Source organism: Protopterus annectens, chromosome 8.part0, assembly GCF_019279795.1.
Source record: "Protopterus annectens isolate FY-2018-M chromosome 8.part0, PAN1.0, whole genome shotgun sequence".
Lineage (NCBI taxonomy): Eukaryota > Metazoa > Chordata > Ceratodontiformes > Protopteridae > Protopterus > Protopterus annectens.
In genome coordinates this window covers 1,654,671,904-1,654,689,923 of record NC_056741.1, presented here as the reverse complement: position 1 = coordinate 1,654,689,923, position 18,020 = coordinate 1,654,671,904, and positions in this window count along the sequence as shown.

Below are 18,020 nucleotides of genomic sequence, written 5' to 3'. Positions count from 1 at the left end.
GTGAGACACTGTGGATCATCTTTGTCCATTTGATCTCTGTTCATTTTCTGAATCTTTCTCTATGTAAGCCTTATCAGCCACATTTTGGAATTTCTGTTAGTGATCTGGCTCCTGTTTACATTCAGTCTCAAGAGTCTCAATTATTTCCTTAGTGGTGTCCTGTTTTTCTTTGTTGTGTTTGATAATTGTCTGTTATTATGAAGCTAGCTTCCTCAAGAATGTCAGTCCACTCCTGTGCTACTTCTTCACGCACATTGTTCCACATTAACTTTTTATTAGGTTTCTATTCACTTGGTAAACTTCTTTTATCTCTACTCTGTTCCAAATATATTTGCTCCCAGAATAGAACTTATAGCAGTTTAAGTTGTTTTTCTAGCTTTGCAAACTTATCAGAATGCATATTCACATTGTTACCTTGTGGGTTGTCATTTGTAGTAATGTTGGGGTGCTGAACTTCATCTTCCCATACTGGTACAGTCATTAGGTCCCGAAGCTGTGTATTGTCCATGCTGAGAAAAGTCAACGCAGTGGATATGTAATACAAGAGCAAATCCTTGGGCACAAAACCAAAGATCACAAACATAAAAAATGAACAAGCACAGGAATCTGTCTAGTTCCAACCTCACCACCACGGGTGTTGAGATCAAAAATAAAGAACAAAACAACTAGTAGTCTTAAAACTTTGTTGATGAGCTCAGTCACAATAATTTCAAAAAATCATGAAACTCAGGTAGTATTCTAAAGCAAGAAGCCTTTATTCTTTACAGACAAGAGATCCTCAGTAACAAAAACAACAGAAGTATTTTAACAATGTTAAACATATCAGCTTTTATATAATTAAAAGTAGGTGTGGAAAATTTACATATTGTTTAATTTTAAACCAGCCTATTCAAGGCAAACAGTATAAACAGGGCCGTAAAAGTACATTTTAGAACAACAAGGATTCCAAATTACTACTCATGATCACAAGCTAAACATTACTGCCTAAATCGCAAGCACCACACGACCATGTTGAGGTGTAACAGGGACAATGCACAGTTAAAAGGGTGACATCACCACTGTTTATCAGCTAGATGTTTATGCTAAAAAATGTTTGAGGTGCACAATAATACTGTACAGCTACACATCATATATGCATTTGCAGAATAGTATATACAGTTTAAGGGTGAAGGACACACCCACAGATGGACTGCAGCATCCTGTATATCCAGTTACACGATGTACAAAGCACACTGTCAAAGTCATGCAACACAGGAGAATTTGCACTCTAAGTGTGTTAGCAATATGTAACCATGATGTGGACAAAATATTATTTCCCTGGTGATACAAGGATTTGCTAGTGTCACAGAATGGTATTGTAATTCTATCCCATAATTAGAATGATACATAAAGGTGGTAGTGAGGTGGCAAATGGCATTTGGCAGCAGTAACTGCCGTACTATTGAACCAGTGATGGAATCAAACCATCGACCTATCCACTTACACCATTGATAAAGCACATTATCAGCAGGCAGCACACCAGGAGAATACTGAATACAATTGTGACAGATAGCATCTATGAAGGGATGGCATCAGCACTGTACTGCAAATGAGATTTATCTGATAGTATTATTTTTACAGCCAATCAGGGCTTGTAAAAGTTAGCACTACATATGTGTTTAAAGCAATCCTGACTGCATTGGCAGTCACACTTGCAGAAGTTAAGAACTGCTGTGGTCAAATGTTCTACCTAGCTATTTACATGTTACTGAGAATAGCATCAGACGTGCCTGCACCATAGGAGATGTCTGACATTCAAATAGCTTCAGTTCACTTGCAAAAGAATGACCTCATTAGTCTGTTGAACCTCAGGTGTAGGCCAATAATACAATGTTGTAATCATGTGCTTTTACTGATATCACACAAAAAAGCTGTCATTTATAGAATGGACATATTCTCCCCCTCACCACTTAGCAAATGCTTGCATCACTTCCCCTCTAAAAACATTAATTGGCTATCTTTCATCCCATGACACTGTTATTTTAAGCATGTACAAATTTGTGGATGTAGTACAGCCTAAACAAGCAAAGTTCCCTTTATGTAATGCATAGAGAATTGTAATTATTATATTACAAACAGTATGCATAGCTACACCCTTGTATAGCAATTAAATCATGGATGTGAAAGGTGGGCTAAAGGCATGGTGTAGTAATCTTTGAGTTTAAAAATTGTATACACAGTATAGGTTGAATGAGCACATGTTCATCTAACTGTAAACAACCTCACACGCACAGATACAATTCTACCATGTTGGGTATTGAATCTCCTTCTTATTGAGTTACACAATCTACAAAACACTGTATTAATCACAAGCACCACAGGAGAAGTCAGTTTCACATGTGGGAGATTGCACATTTGTCAGGATGACCTCATCTGTGTGTTTCATGCAGGTTGTTTCTATAAAAGTTGTTATAAGGAAGCTGTGTACACATTTAAATACATCTTCTACAGGGGAAATGGAGAGAGGAACAAACATTATACACACACATACAAGCTCCCCAAGACAGTTATCAAACCTCCTGACTACATAGTTTGCACAAGGTAGAGAGCACTGTAATACAAGTGCCACAGGAGAAATCCAATTTGTAGGCAACATACAGTATCTTTGTCAGGATGGCCTGATTAGTGTGTTTCAGAGAGGATGTTACTATAAAATTAGGGATAAGGAGCTGTGAGAACAGTTAAATGCATTATTCACAGGAGAAGTAGATACACCAACAATGGATACATACAGTCACACACACACACACACACACACACACACACACACACACACACACACACACACACACACACACACACACACACATCTCCTATGCTGGGTATAGAATCTCCCATCTGTCTAGCTTACACAGTCTAGACAGTGCTATAATACTCACAAACAACACAGGAAAAGTTTGACTCTTAGAGGACAGACTGTACTTTTGTCAGGATAGCCACATCAGTGTGTTTCAGAGAAGATGTTACTGTAAAACCGGGGATAAGGCAGCTGTGAGAATAGTTAAAATCATTATTCTCAGGAGAAATTGATACACATATGCTCATACACAGAGAGGCAAACACACACAAACCCACAAGTCTTCTGTGCTGAGTATTGAACTTCCTATCTGCCTAGGTAACATAATGTAGAAAGCAGTGCACTAGTCACAAGCATCACAGGGGAAGTTGCATAACATCTATGTGAAAGTGGATATTAGAATATTTGTAAAAATCAGTGCTCAGAAAAGACAGTGCTATACATCCCAGGTCATGCAACACATGTTTGCACAGGACAATGTAACATCTGTATGACTGAAACATGTAATGACATACTTTGATGACGCAATATAGATATTGTGCTTACTGTACTGTAAGGGACATTGACATGTTCCACATAATGGGATGACAGGTACATTGACTGTTGCACTCCACTGGATTATCCATCCAAAATTCCTGTGACTTCATGTTGGGATGGCTGCACACTTGCATTGTTTCATACTGACACTATGTGCATTGGCAAGACAAACATGGAAGTCGAACATAGGAAAAGACAGTGCACTGCAGAATGATGGTGATGGATGTGTTGAGAATAGATTAAATAAGCTGGTAACACAGTGCAACTGTAAACACTGTAGAACAAACATATTACTTCACCCTAATTAAGTGAGTTAACATAATTCAAAACTCATGATCATCTTAGGGCAACAGTAATACAGACATGCAAACTGTGCAACAGAAAGCTATAAGTCTTTGATCTGCTGTTTTTTTTTCCCTTATACTGTTTAAGTGCAGCACCACTAGGCTGATTTGTGCTGCTGATGGCAAAGTTTTAGAGCATGTGTAATCACACCTTGAAATGTTGAACTTGCAATAATTGTTAGCAGTACTCTGCGTTGCTCTTTGCTGACTTCTGCACAAAGACCTTTACAAGACAGCAGCTACAATAAGTAGCAGCAGGCAAATGATGTGCTAAGTAAAGGGATGTAACTAGTTACATACAGAAACAGTAGTCGGACAAAACATCATGAAACATGTTGTCATCCATATGTATCCAAACATCTTCATCATGCGAATCAATAATTTACACCTGAGTGTTATCTTAACACTATATGTAGAAATTCATATTAATGAAAGTTAAAAGTTGACATCAGATTTATTACCCTATTGAACATCGTAATATGTACATCCAACTCTTCATCTTGTTTAAATTTACAGTAAACTGAATAAGGATAGCTTAGCACAGTGGCACAAAGTGACAGTAATGCGAATGAAAGCAATAAAATCCAAAGATGTTGCTGTAAGCTATGTACTTCCATTTTGCCTTAGTTGCATTTGTTGCCTGATGCCAGACACTGAACAAATGCAGAGGTGGAAAGGTAATAACACAGAAGGGAGAACATACATTAACAGGGTGACATTGAAACAGGGACAAAGTAAATTATCACTGAAAAAGGATAATGATGGCTCACAACAATATGTAGCCAACAGGTACACCTAAATTACTGAACCGAAAACAGTCTTTAACTCTTAGCTAATGGGTGGAATAGAACCTATGACATTATTTAAAAATCATTCTACACATTTGAGCATTAGCTCAACACACTGCAAAGGAATGACTTCTTCCCAGCACTAAAATAACACTATTGAAGTACACAGAAGACATACAGAAGAAGGAGAGGTGAAGAGAGAGAGAGAGTTACACAAATGCAGAGAGAAATAGCACAAATATGTTTTCTAGAACATGTATGAACATCTCTATATTATTTTAGCATTACTTATTAAATCATAATCAATGTGCCATGATTTGTATAATAAACTGATAGCTATAGATACAAATAAGGGGTGTGAGGGTGCAATAAACATGAATACCTAACCAGGATGAGGCTGACTTACTACATCTCCCTGTTGGGGCTGCAATGTTTTTGAAAATGATGTCTTAATGCACTATTCCAATGTTATGATATGGAAATATGTTATATGTAGAGCAATACAAACATTTGCAAGTAAATATATGATAGCAATATGAATTGTCACGAAGTAATAAATTGACATACAGCTGTAATCAAACTCATGATACTATGCCAAAACATCAGGCTACAAACAAGGTAATTATTTCAACACACTACATAGGACCCTCTAGTTAAATACACCCAGCAGCTTCATAAATGCTACAGTACTGCCTTTAGTATGGCTTTAATCTGTATTCCCATAGCACAGCAGATTAAGGCACATTTGCATGACAGTAACTGGACCATTGCAGTTTAGATTGAAATGTTCAGCTTTTGCAATAAGAACTTAAACAATGGTCACTCAACATTGCTGTGCTATTTCAAGCTCGACTCAAAGGCTGCTTACTTAAGTGAAGGCTTTTCCAATTATGGCCATGTGTGTATTGTGTATGAATCTATTTTTGACCAGATTAAATATGTGAAAAAAGGATGGATAGGACAATGGTGAAAATGGGGTTTGTAAGTACAGGGTAGCACACAAGGAAAAGTATACAGGAATTTGCAGGAGGGTCATGGAAGAGCACCATGGGTATCCAGTTCTTCAGAGTGTCAATGTACAATTTTACACACAATTACATGACTTTGCAGAGTCATTATAGCAATGATGGGTGACAACAACAGAATAATGTTGCATGGCCAATTGGACTGAATTAGAATGTCAAATAGGCAAAGTGAAGAGCTATGTTTGGTGTGTAATTTTATTGTGGGACAGGTGCCCATTTTTTTTTGTTAGGGAGAGATTGTAATGTTGGGAAAGGTGCCTTAGAAGAGTGTCAGGTAGACAGGATAGGGTAGGTTAGGAAGCATCTGCAGACATACAGGACATACAAGACAGACAGGGACCACGGGTTCTGCTGTATGGTAGGCTAACAGTGGTCAGTGTACCTCTCTGTGCTGTTGATGGAGACAACACATGATTGGGGATAGGTAAGATACATTAGAGTCGTGCCCACATCCAGCATGAGAACAGTGAGAATTTAGTCCTCACCCTTAGAATTGTCATCACTGTCTCCTGTGTCAGATGTTTGGATCAGTTCCAGAGGTGTCATCATTTTTAAAATGTGATGCAGGACCTTCCCAACCCTGTCAATACATGCACTGAGGCCCCTCTCCATTATATCCTCCAGCAGCCCTGTCAGCTCCTACCAGGTGACAAAATCACCACCTCCACTACTGCTGCTCCTGTTGGGTACCACTGCACCAGAAGTTGGGGCAGAGCTACCTGACACACTTGGAGTAGGTAGGACAGGGCTTCTGGAGGCAACATCAACAGGTTGCGAACCTGAAGTGCTATGTCCCTATGCTGTCATCTGTGGAGGTTTTGTTTGTTTGTGTCTTTCGGCTTTTCCCGGTTAGGGGTCACCACAGCGGAACTCCGGTCCGCTAATGATTGGTAGCTGATTTTTACATGCCGAGTTACCAGCTCTGATGCACAACCTTCAATGAAGGTATGCCCATTCACGCATGTCTCCACGCAGAAGACGCTCTAGCTGAGAATCGAACCGGACAGCGTCTTACTGTGAGGCGACAATGCTATTGCAGCACCATCACCATGGGTTCCGCTGTATGGTAGGCTAACAGTGGTCAGTGTACCTCTCTGTGGTGTTGATCATTAATTTTCATCAGCAAGTTATGATAACCACAGACTGTTAATAAATAATACCCCCAAAAAAGAGACAAGATTGGGGGAGACACAAAATAAGAGATAAGTAGATACATGTCATGTAACAGCACTGTATACTTTAAACAAACTTTTATTTGGCAATACATAAACAATATGATAATTTACTATTGCACATATTTGCAAAATCCATATTTGATGGAAAGTTGATGTGTTATTAAATAAATAAATAAATAAATAAATAAATAAATAAATAACTATCACTGCTCTGATATATGAATCATATGCCTTTATTTCACTATGACATATTGGAATTATGCCTTCTAACTTGATAATTGCAGTTACCATAATATAATTCTTCCCAACAGACTGCTGTCAAGATCTTATAAATAATTATCAATATAAAAAAATAAATAAATAGTGCTTCTGAGTACTGTACCCACACACAGAAACAATGGTATTCTAGTTGCCTAATGGAGGCTACAACACTTATTGAGGAAGGCAAGCATGCTTGATATGAATGATGAGGTGCGCCAGCTCAAGATGCTTGTGCTCGTGGGAATGAAAATAATATTATGACTTTAGCTTGTGCCTGATTTATGCTCACTTCTTGCCTCTCTGACACGGGTTAATCTCTGCTGGTGCACCTCTCAGTTTGCAGCAATCTCCTCTGTAGATGCAGACAACAAAAAGATGACAAATGCATATGAAAACATAACAAGTAACGGTGTTGGCTGGCTAGATAACTACTGCCATATCATAGACAGGTTATGGGTCATTAGACTTACACAACTGTGGGGGGGGGGTTCCATTCTTAACTTCAGCCTCCCATCAGTTTAAAAGGTCCTGCTTGCACTTTTTAAGGTCACTATAATGGCAATGACATTGATACCCATTCAGTGGTATGCCAGTTGCAGTAGTGATAGACTTACTTAAGCTATTCCACAACCTTATACTGAGACCCTGCATAATCCCCCTACAACAGCCTACAACTGTAGTGCTTTATGAGGAGTGCCACAAATATCCTAGACTGCTCAACACTCCCCCTTTGTGCTCTAAATCTAGCACCATTCTCTATCACCAACAATGTCTGCAAAAGTCAAGCTAACAAACTATGTTTAATTGGCGCCTAATTCAGACCTCATTTCTGATTGGTATTGCACAAATTTACACCGCCTTGCCAACTGCATTTGCACTGTTATAAGCAGATGGAACCCTTGGCAGACACATTGGCTCTACCTACAGCATATAGCAGTAAAGGTATGAAACATGGTGTTGAGCTGTGCTATGTGTGATGCTCAACCCATTATCACAGCTTCCAGTGTTCAACAATGCAGTGCTTATTGGTATGACTTCTAAGGGTTGTACTTTGGAAAGTGAAAGATGGCTGAATGCTGGTATATTATTATTTTGGGGCTTACCAAATGTTAAAATAGTATTGTAATAGCTGGGCATCAATCCCATAGGATAAAGGTGACAAACATTGCAATTTAATGCATTACCTGTGAGAGCTAACTTTACACTGTGGAAATTTGACATTTACTAATATTTGAATGAAAGTATGTCTACTTCAGAGATGCCTATATGTGTGTGGTTGCAATCCTGTCATGGGATGAATTCCTGTGTAAAAGTCATTCTAACTACAAGTAAAAATGGATCCCATGGATGCAGTTGAACATGATAATTGACAGGTTGGTTTATGTTACATGCATACTTCATAAGACATAAGGGTCTTAAACACATTTGGGATATGTGATGAGTCATGATGATTACAAATGTATTGTGCCCATCAAGCATATGCAAGTAATTTTTGTATTACATATATTCATTGTGATGTCTAGAAAGGTAGATATACATGAGGGTGTGTATATGTATATGTGAAACAGTCATATATGATAAAAAGCACGTTTTCATTATGCAAGGCTTACTGATAAATTGCTTGCAAGTAACAGGTTTAACATTATCAATTTTCTTTACTGTTACAATCCTATTCAAACATTTCTGAGAAATGTGCTTCTAACACCCTTTTTAAAAGTTATCTTGTAGCTGGATTTGAACCGTTAATAATAGTCTGTATTATTTATCAAAGTCATTGTTCTTACACCTTGCATCACAAAGATAGCTCTGTAACAGGTAGAATTTCTCCTCTCAGTAGTGTCCACAGTGCTGAAGACAGCACACTGTTGCCAGGCATGGTTGGCAGATTTAACTAGATTTTTCACTTTTTTCCTGACGTAGTGAACTGTGTTTGCAAACTGCTACGCGGACAGCAAATGTACCATAAAATGAGAAGAAATGGAAAAGAAAATATTGTGGATAATGCCAAATTGTTCTAGGAACAGGATTCATACAATGCTTCATGTGCCTTCTTTCTCTTGATTCACTTCAGTTACAGCAGCATTTGACATCTGTTAGCGACATTTACTGACGTTAAGTACTTTTCCTGTTGTGGAGAGACTTGTAATGATGCCAAGTGTGTTTGAGCTACCTAAGCAGCCTAAACTAATTTTTAATTTTTTTTTCCTTTTGTCACACAGAACTGAACTGACAGTTATCGTGTATGTTCATTATATATGTTTATTATAAATGTAATTATGTGCGTCTGTTTTCTGTCTCTTCTAATATAGGGATATCACACCCAAGAAGAGATCTGTACCCAGTAAGTCACCTTATAGTGATACAAAAAATTAGGTAATTACCCAGGCCTTATGTCATCATGGAGTTTTTCTGTTGTGGAGAGGTAGAAGTGACCATTCTGCCTGAGACAGGATTTGGCAGCAGGTAGTCAATGACCTTAATGTAGTTGGAGGCCATGGAAGATCCTCCTTCCAGATAAGATACTGGGCAACTGACCTGATAACCTGTGTGCACCTTGGGCCACTGCAATTGCCCAGAAACAGTTGACCTTCCAGGTATGCAAGAAGCAAAATGTACAATTGTTACATCTTTATCTTTATATGCATATATCTCAGATGTTTTATATATATATATATATATATATATATATATATATATATATATATATACACACACATAAACCATTGATAGCAATATGAGTCAGACCACAGTCATACAGAAAGAGAGTTTGCTTTGGGTTGGGGGGCAGGCGAATGTTCACTAGCTTTTTTAGGAGAACCTTTTTAATCTGTATTTGAGAAGGGAGCTGTTCTCCTTTTCTTGTTTCATTTGCATTGTGATGCAGAACTTTTTCCTTTCCATTCCCCTCATACAGGCACTTCTGGGTTGCAGGCTGCCAGTCCATCTACACATGGTAAGCACACATTTTTGTTTACTGTCAATACTTTATACAAAGTAGATTCAAGTATATATGATAGTAACGTTTTTGTATATTTAGTTTGTGTTCTGAAGTTTAACATACCTTAATTATAAGGAAAATAGGTGATCAATGCTATTCTCCCTTTTTCTGTTTGTTGTGTTTATTGCTTGTTATCATAGGTGGTCCTGAGAGTGGCACTGAGGATCTCCTACCACTTGATGTAAGATTGCTAGCCTCTGATGATGATGGTATTAATGAAAAGGCACAGTCTGGAGTGCAGAGGGTCAGCGTGACACTGAGGTTGTGACTACCACATCCCCTGCACATGTTTCAGACACAGTCAATATGCCAATGCATACCCAAGATGCAGAGACCTCTGATATAGGACAGGTTGATGGTGATACTCTGATCAGGATAGTATGGTTACTCCAGTTGCAGAGCTGGTTTCATCTACCTGTAGCCATCCTGAAGGCACGATGACACACAGGATGGTAGATAGAGGTGCTGAGAGGAGGTCAGCTGTCCACTCTCATCTTGATGTTACTGTGTCATTAGGTGCCACCGGATGTATGTGTAGGGCAATAGTAGAGGCACAGGAATGTTCTACCAAGGCCCCTGAATAGACAGTGTGACATCTTAATGTCACGAATTCTGATGTAAGTGACTCACTGAACCATTTGGGCAACACCTTGGACAGGATGAATGGCACACTAGATTGGGTAATTTTTGTGACAGAATGTCTGTTGGGGGGAAGATGTGCATCCATGTGGCTGGTGAGCTGTTCACTCTTTTAGTGTAATAGACGTGGCCATGCAAGATCCCTCTCCTGCAGTGACACTACATCCACTGCCCCATCAGTGATTGCAGTGTCCACACCCGGATGTGGTAGGCCCCCAGGTACTGGCCCTGGACACAGTTTTGAGGAGAGCTCATCCAGCAAGCAGCACTCATATTCAGGTAGCACCCCAACTTTTAGCCAGGGCTGTGGAAGTAGCAGTGCAGCTTCTAGTAGAGGTGGTTCTCTTGGTGGTGGGGCAATGATGCTGAACTAAGTACTCTGCCATGCATGGCTCACACCTGTCCAACATGCCAGGATGTAGTGCTAGAGTATATGATGGTGTTAACGCAGACACATATACATATAAAAAAAAAAAACTTGACCATACCACTTTACACACATGCAAACTATCTAAACAGTACTGTTGAATGCAGTTGTTACTGGCCTCTAACACTGTATACTCTACATGTGTTTCTTAGTTTCACGTACTCACTTTTTTGGTGTCAGCCTTGCCCTCCTACCCCCCCACACCCACACACACACCATGTGCAAATGATGATGACTGTGCCCTGCCCTTTGCATGTCTTTGTGACTTAGGGTTGCATATAAGTCTGATGCACACAGTGGATAGCTGATACTTGCTTATTCACAAGACTGGATTTATTAATATGTATTGCAGAGCTAAAGTTGTTGATTTTTTGTTCTTACTAATTTGTGAATGGTTTACTGCTATATTATTGTACAGCATTCTATTTCAATTAGTATTGTCATTGCAGTATTGGAAGCATGAGGTACTTCAGTCTTGTTTCTTGGTATACCAGTGCAAATCAAATGAGGGTATAATTGATCTCTTACATGCTTTATGGATGTGGTCAGTTGAAATGCTTGATGCAAGCTGTTTCTTCTAACATATACCTGCTCAGTTGCAAACATCTTACAGAAGAGATATTACTGATAGAACTGTACACATTGAACAAAATGCTCTGCTTTGAGGCATATATGTATTACCTTAGGAGAATAATCAGTTACATAACTTTTTTTCCACACTTACTCTTGCAATTACTTCAGGTAACAGTTGTGTGCTTGGGGGCTGTCCCTGTCTGATGCTATCAGAACACAGTCATTACATGACTTAAGTAAAGGTTGTGGTATATGACAGGCATCATTTTTCTTATTTGTATGTGTGTGGGATCTTAGACTTTGAGCTAGGCAGTAATTATTATTTTCTCCTTCTCCAGAGCCAGGGCCATACTGTTCATAGATTCATAGCTTGATACTAGGCTATCTGCCCTGGGACATTTATAAGCCTAGCCAGACTGTGTTTGGCTTTCACCACACTTTTAGATTAGTCGACTGTGCCTCTGTATAGTAGGTCACAGAAGGTAGCCCTTTTAAGGCTAGTTTACTGTACCTCTGTCAAACAGGGACACAGAAGAGATCCCAGGGGTAAGCTTACAATCTCCCATCCACTCGTCAAGATTTCTCTTGAAGAGGGTCAATGAGGGGCTCTGCCTAACATGGATTGGGATTTTGTTCCAGAGTGAGGGGAGCCTCTGGGATATGAATCTGTCCCTCCAGCATGTCCTATTTATTTCTGTGCTGAGGTTCAAGTCCCTGGAGCATGTAGCTCTAAGGGATTTAGATTTCCTGAGGTGAAGCATGTCCATTAATTCTGGGTTGGACATGGCTTTATACGTCAGACACAGATCGCCTCTCAGTAGGCGGTACGCAACTGAGTAGAGCTGGAGTTTCTTTAGCAGAGCTGCATAGGGCATCTTTTTGAGCCCCTTGATCCTCTTGGTGAGGTACTTTTGGGGTCTTTCCAGTTGCTGCAGGTGTCGGGTAAGGTACATCCCAAATGGGGCATTGTATTCAATTATGGGCCTGATAAGTGATGAGTGGAGGGGCACAATGACCTCTCTTGATCTAGATGTGAATCCTTTCATGATAAGGTGGGCTATAACAACGTGATTGTCAAAGGAGAGATTGCCATCTACTTCGGTCCCCAAGTCCCTAATTACTTCTTCCGTACTTAATGGATTACCACCTATGTGGTAATTTGTGGGCACTTTGTTTTTCCCAAAGGGGATGACTATGAATTTTTTGGCATTTAGCTTTAGGCCATGGCTCTGGCACCAGTTATCCGTCTCTGTGAGACCCTTTTGGAGGATGCTTGTGTCAGCCAGAGAGTCGATTACGGCACCCAGTTTGCAGTCATTTGCGAACTTGGTCAGCCATAGTCCACCCGTGTTAGCCTGTACCTCTGAGAAATATATACCGAACAAGAGAGGTCCCAGGACTGAGCCTTGTGGGATGCCACTTGTAACTGGTTTAGAGTCTGACATGGCACCTGCTATTCTGACCATGTGGGTTCTATCCCTGAGCCAGTTTGCAACCCATCTTGTGACATAGGGGTTGATATTTAAGCTGGTGAGCTTATTTATGATGCCCGAGTGGGGTATTGTGTCGAAGGCTTTTGTGAGGCCCAGGTAGGCTGTGTGGACTACCTTCCCTTCATTTATGGCTTTGATAACTGTTTCAAAGAAGTCGACCAGGTACAAGAGGCAAGATCTGCCCTTAACAAAGCCGAATTGGGTAGGATCCAGTGTCTGGAGGTTCCCAATGTCTTTGTTTATGATTTCCATGATGATACACTCCATAGCTTTGCAACCAGGCTAGTCAGGCTTATAGGGCGATAGTTTCTAGGGTCTGTTGTGGCACCACCTTTGTGGTGTGGGACCACTGTTGCTGTACGCCATTCCTTGGGTACATATCCTGTAGTAAAGCTGAGATTGAACAGTGACTTTATATGAGGGTTTAGTTCTTCTTGGAGCTCGTGTAAGACGCAGCCCGGGACACCATCTGGTCCCATTGATGCTGTGTTTTTTGCTTTGGAGAGGGCAGCTCTCACCTGTGCATCTGTGATCTCAGGAAGGCTACACTCTGTTGGGATAGACATTTGCTCTTTTGAGGGGAAGGGGGGGAGAAGTTTGCACTGAACCTTTCTGCCAGGATGTTGGCAATGTCTGTGGGTTCAGTGCATTTTCTGTCATTTTGCACTAACTCAGAGCATATCTGGGAGTTGCCTCCCAGGTTTCTGACATAACTAAAGAAGGCCTTGTGATTATCTTTAGTGTCTGTTTTGTTTACTGTTGACACCTTCATCTGCCAGCACCATCTGCAACTGGTGGTTCTCCCTCAGACTCCTTATCTGTAGCAGCTGCTGCTGGCCATGCCTGTTATCCTTGAAACTATAGCCCTGCCCCTTGCTGTCCCTGTTGAAGCTGTTTCCTGAGTATTATATTATGTAACATGGGACATACTGTAAGTATTTCAGCACAGGTGCCCGGGTCATACTGCAGTGCACTTCCTATGTATCTAGACACTGGAACTTTGATTTAAGCAAAACTGACAAACACTGTATGATATTCCTAGTTTCAGTATGGGCTGATTTTGTATCCTTGCTTGGTTGGGTTATATGGGTTTCTCATGGGTGTCACAAGCCAGGGCACCAGTGCATAACCTGAATCCTCCACTAGATGCCCTTGAGGAATGTCACCCCTAGTAAACCTGGTGTACAGTTCATATGTGTGCCATATGGGAGAGTCACGGAAAGTGTCTGTATTACCTGCACAGACATTGTAGATGATCCTTTGGACATTGCAGAACACAGTTTATAGAATGGAAACCTTTTCTGTTGATATACCTCCTTCCCTGTTCCCCAGGTGGTGCTTTCATTTCTATGTGTGTGTAATATATGGCCCCAAGACTTCAGGGAAGTGTGCTAGTGCATTAAATTACTGCATAGTTCTTGCTCTCTCCTGTGGTGTTTGTGGGAAACAGATATGCTCTCTTGCATGTTGTAGATGCCAGTGACACCACTAATATATCCTATGTGGGTCTCTGGAAAGTACCATTAGCTAGTATACATAAAGCTCAACATGCATTTATTTCCACTGGGATGGGTTCTCCATGATTTTCCTGGGTACTGAGGTGGGGGTGGGGGTGGGGGGCAGAGGTTGCATATTTCTTCCAGTGTTTCCTTCTCCACCCTGTACCTCTCAGTAGTTTCTGTTTCATGCAGTCCATGATAAGTTAAATGGGGTCTAAACACCCTTCTTCTTCTTGCCCAAGGTCTGGTAGAAGCAGCTGCCTGATTTAAAATATGTTGCACATACAGCATAATAACAGCAACAGCACCCCCTCACCTGCTTTATAGCTTCCTGAATAGTTACACCATATTGGACTGGTGAATTAGCATGTACAACTCTTTATGCTTTAATTAGCATTTTCTGCAATTTCCCATTGTTTGGTGTCCCTACATGTCGTGTACAGCTGCTCAACGAATACCAGAAAATGCACTATCATATTGGATGTGCTGCACAATGCCAACACGATTGCTACACTTCATGTAGCTGTTTATGAATCCTGCCCAAAGTTAATTGAGAAATCTGACTACAATGATGAGGGTGAGATCTAACCCCAAGATATTTGAAGTAGATATGCTGCAGAAGTGGAGTACCTTTGTGTGGTAAGGCACTAGGGAGCAAATATTCTGAACACAAGTGAGTGAGATTGTCAACTTTCTATCTTCTGGCAAGGAACCAGGTCTAAATGTTATAAAAATGATTCTCTGTTGTGATACACCACTTGTATATAAACATATTACAACTTGACAGTATAGGGTGTTACATTAAGGTCAGGGATGTCCCTATAAAGATGGCTAATACTGCACAATTAGATGAGTGGTCCTAATACTGAACCCAGGGAGATGCTGGACGTACTGTACTAAAAATGGAAGTAATGATAATAATTTAACTGCTCATTCAGCCTTTAAACTAGGTAATAGAACCAACTGAAAAATTAAACCCTTAATTCTTCAACAGTACTGAAAATTCACCCAGGTGAAAGGCATGCTTCAAATTAATAAACATAGTACCCGCTACTTGTCCCATGTTTAAATGGGGTATGCTAGTTCATAGGTTCATAGGTTCATAGGTAGGTACTAGGCTATCAGCCCAAGGGCCTATGTAAGCCTAGCCAACAAGGTTCCCTAGCTTATGCCACCCAAGAAAGTTTGAAGTCATCTGCGAACTTCGTTAACCAGAGGCCTTCTGTGTTAGCCTGTACTTCAGAGAAGTAGATACCAAACAGGAGAGGTCCCAGGACTGAACCCTGTGGTACTCCACTCGCCACTGGTTTGAGGTCAGATGTGGAGTCTGCAACTTTTACAGTGTGGGTTTCGGTCAGTGAGCCAGTTGGCAACCCATCTTGTGACGTAGGGATTTATACCTAGTTTAGTGAGTTTAGCTATAATTCCAGAATGGGGGATGGTGTTGAAAGCCTTGGCGAGGTCAAGATAGGCTGTGTGAACCACCCTACCCTCATCTACGGCTTTGGTGACTGCCTCAAAGAAGTCGATCAGGTTCAGGAGGCATGATCTGCCTTCCACAAACCTGGACTAGGTGGGATCCAGAGTTTGGAGGCTACCAATGTCTTTGTTTATGAGTTCCATGATGATACGTTCCATGGCCTTGCAGACCAGGCTCATCAGGCTAATAGGGCAATAGTTCCCTGGATCATTGGTGGCTCCCTCTTTGTGGAGTAGGATAACTGTTGCTGTGCACCATTCAGTGGGCACAAAGCTTGATGCGAGGCTATTATTGAACATGGTGCTTAAGTGGGGAGCCAGTTTGTTCTGAAGTATGTGTAGAACGCAGCCTGGGATGTTGTCCAGTCCCATGAATGCTGTGTTTTTGGCTTTATTGAGTGCAGCTTTTACCTGTGTAGTTGTGATTACAGGGACTCTGCATTCTTCCTGTATAGATATGAGCCCTTTAGGGGGTGGGGGGGTAAAGTTAGCACTGAACCTATCTGCCAGGATGTTGGCAATATCAGTTGGTACTGTAATTTTTGTGCCGTTGTGCTGTAACTCAGAGCAGCTCTGGGTGTTGCCATCAAGATACTTGACATAGCTATAGAATGCTTTGTGGTTATCCTTAGAATTAGTGGCAATTTTGTTTTCATAGCTAGCTTTGGAGGATCTTATAAGGGATTTCAGCTTCTTACTGAGGCTGACCAGGGAGCTCCTCCACTCATGGGATTTTACTCTCTTTTGCAACAGTTTCTTCCTTCTGTTGTACAGTTTGTTTATGGCAGGGGACCACCAGATTGGTTTCATTTTTTTGGAGGATAGCGTCTTGGTTCTGTTTGGGATAGCACGATCCATGCACTCGTGTAAGTGCTTATAGAGTGCATTTGTGTAGGATTCAACAGTTGTAACTGTATTGTCCATCTGCATGGTTATCATGAAGTTCACCACTTCTGTCTTAAGAAGCATGAGGTTGGCTTTGGAGAAATTTCTTACCGTGGTTTCCTTAATGGGGGGTGGGGGCGGGATGTGGATATCAAGGGTGATTAGCTTAAGGTCGAATCAGACCAACGAGGAGTTGACTTCAGGTGTGGAACACCAGTCACTCATGTTGGTAATGACTAGGTCTAGGATATTGTTGCCCCTGGTGGGGGTGTGGATAAGTTGATCCAGGGCATTGGAGTTTATGAATTCCAGAAAGTGTTGAGCTAAGGAGTTGGTCCATGACTAGTTTTCCCAGTTAATGGTGGGGTAGTTGAAGTCGCCCATTATTAGGGTGTTTGGCTGAACCCTAATATTTTCCAGTACATCCAGAAAAGAGGAGTGGGAATCCTGGGGCATGGTGGGGGATCTGTAGCAAGCTACAGTTTGGATTGTAGTTTTGCCCAGAGTTAGTTGCACTTGGATAACCTCAGATGCATTATGCTGAGCAACTAACCTGGAGGTGTGGATATCATTAATGAATATGGACACACCTTTGCCTTTGGTGTTTCGGTCCAGGTTACATGGCCGAAAAGTGTGGTATGAGTTATAGCCTGGTAGTGCAGGGGTGCTCTCTGGAGCCTTGAACCAGTTAAAATTAAAGCGGTAAGACTGCTGTGCATGCTACAGAAACCATTCTGCATTGAGCAATAGTTCTACAGTTCTAAAAAAAACACTCAAGCAGCTGCTTCTAAACTAGATTTGCAAGGAATTTATATAGTGTTGAATAATAAGAACTACATCTACAATCAGCTTGTGTAGGATATGTTAGGAAATGACCTAATAACATCATGTTTTCAGGATGAATAAACTATGCTCTTGGAAACTGCCAGATATGTCAAGGATTACAGGAAACAGCAAGACTTACAGCCCCTGGCCCATGTACGTAAGACCATGGTACCTCCATTAAGGGGAGTTAAATGATCAAAGTCTGAAACACATCAAATGAAGACATTTTGGGGAAC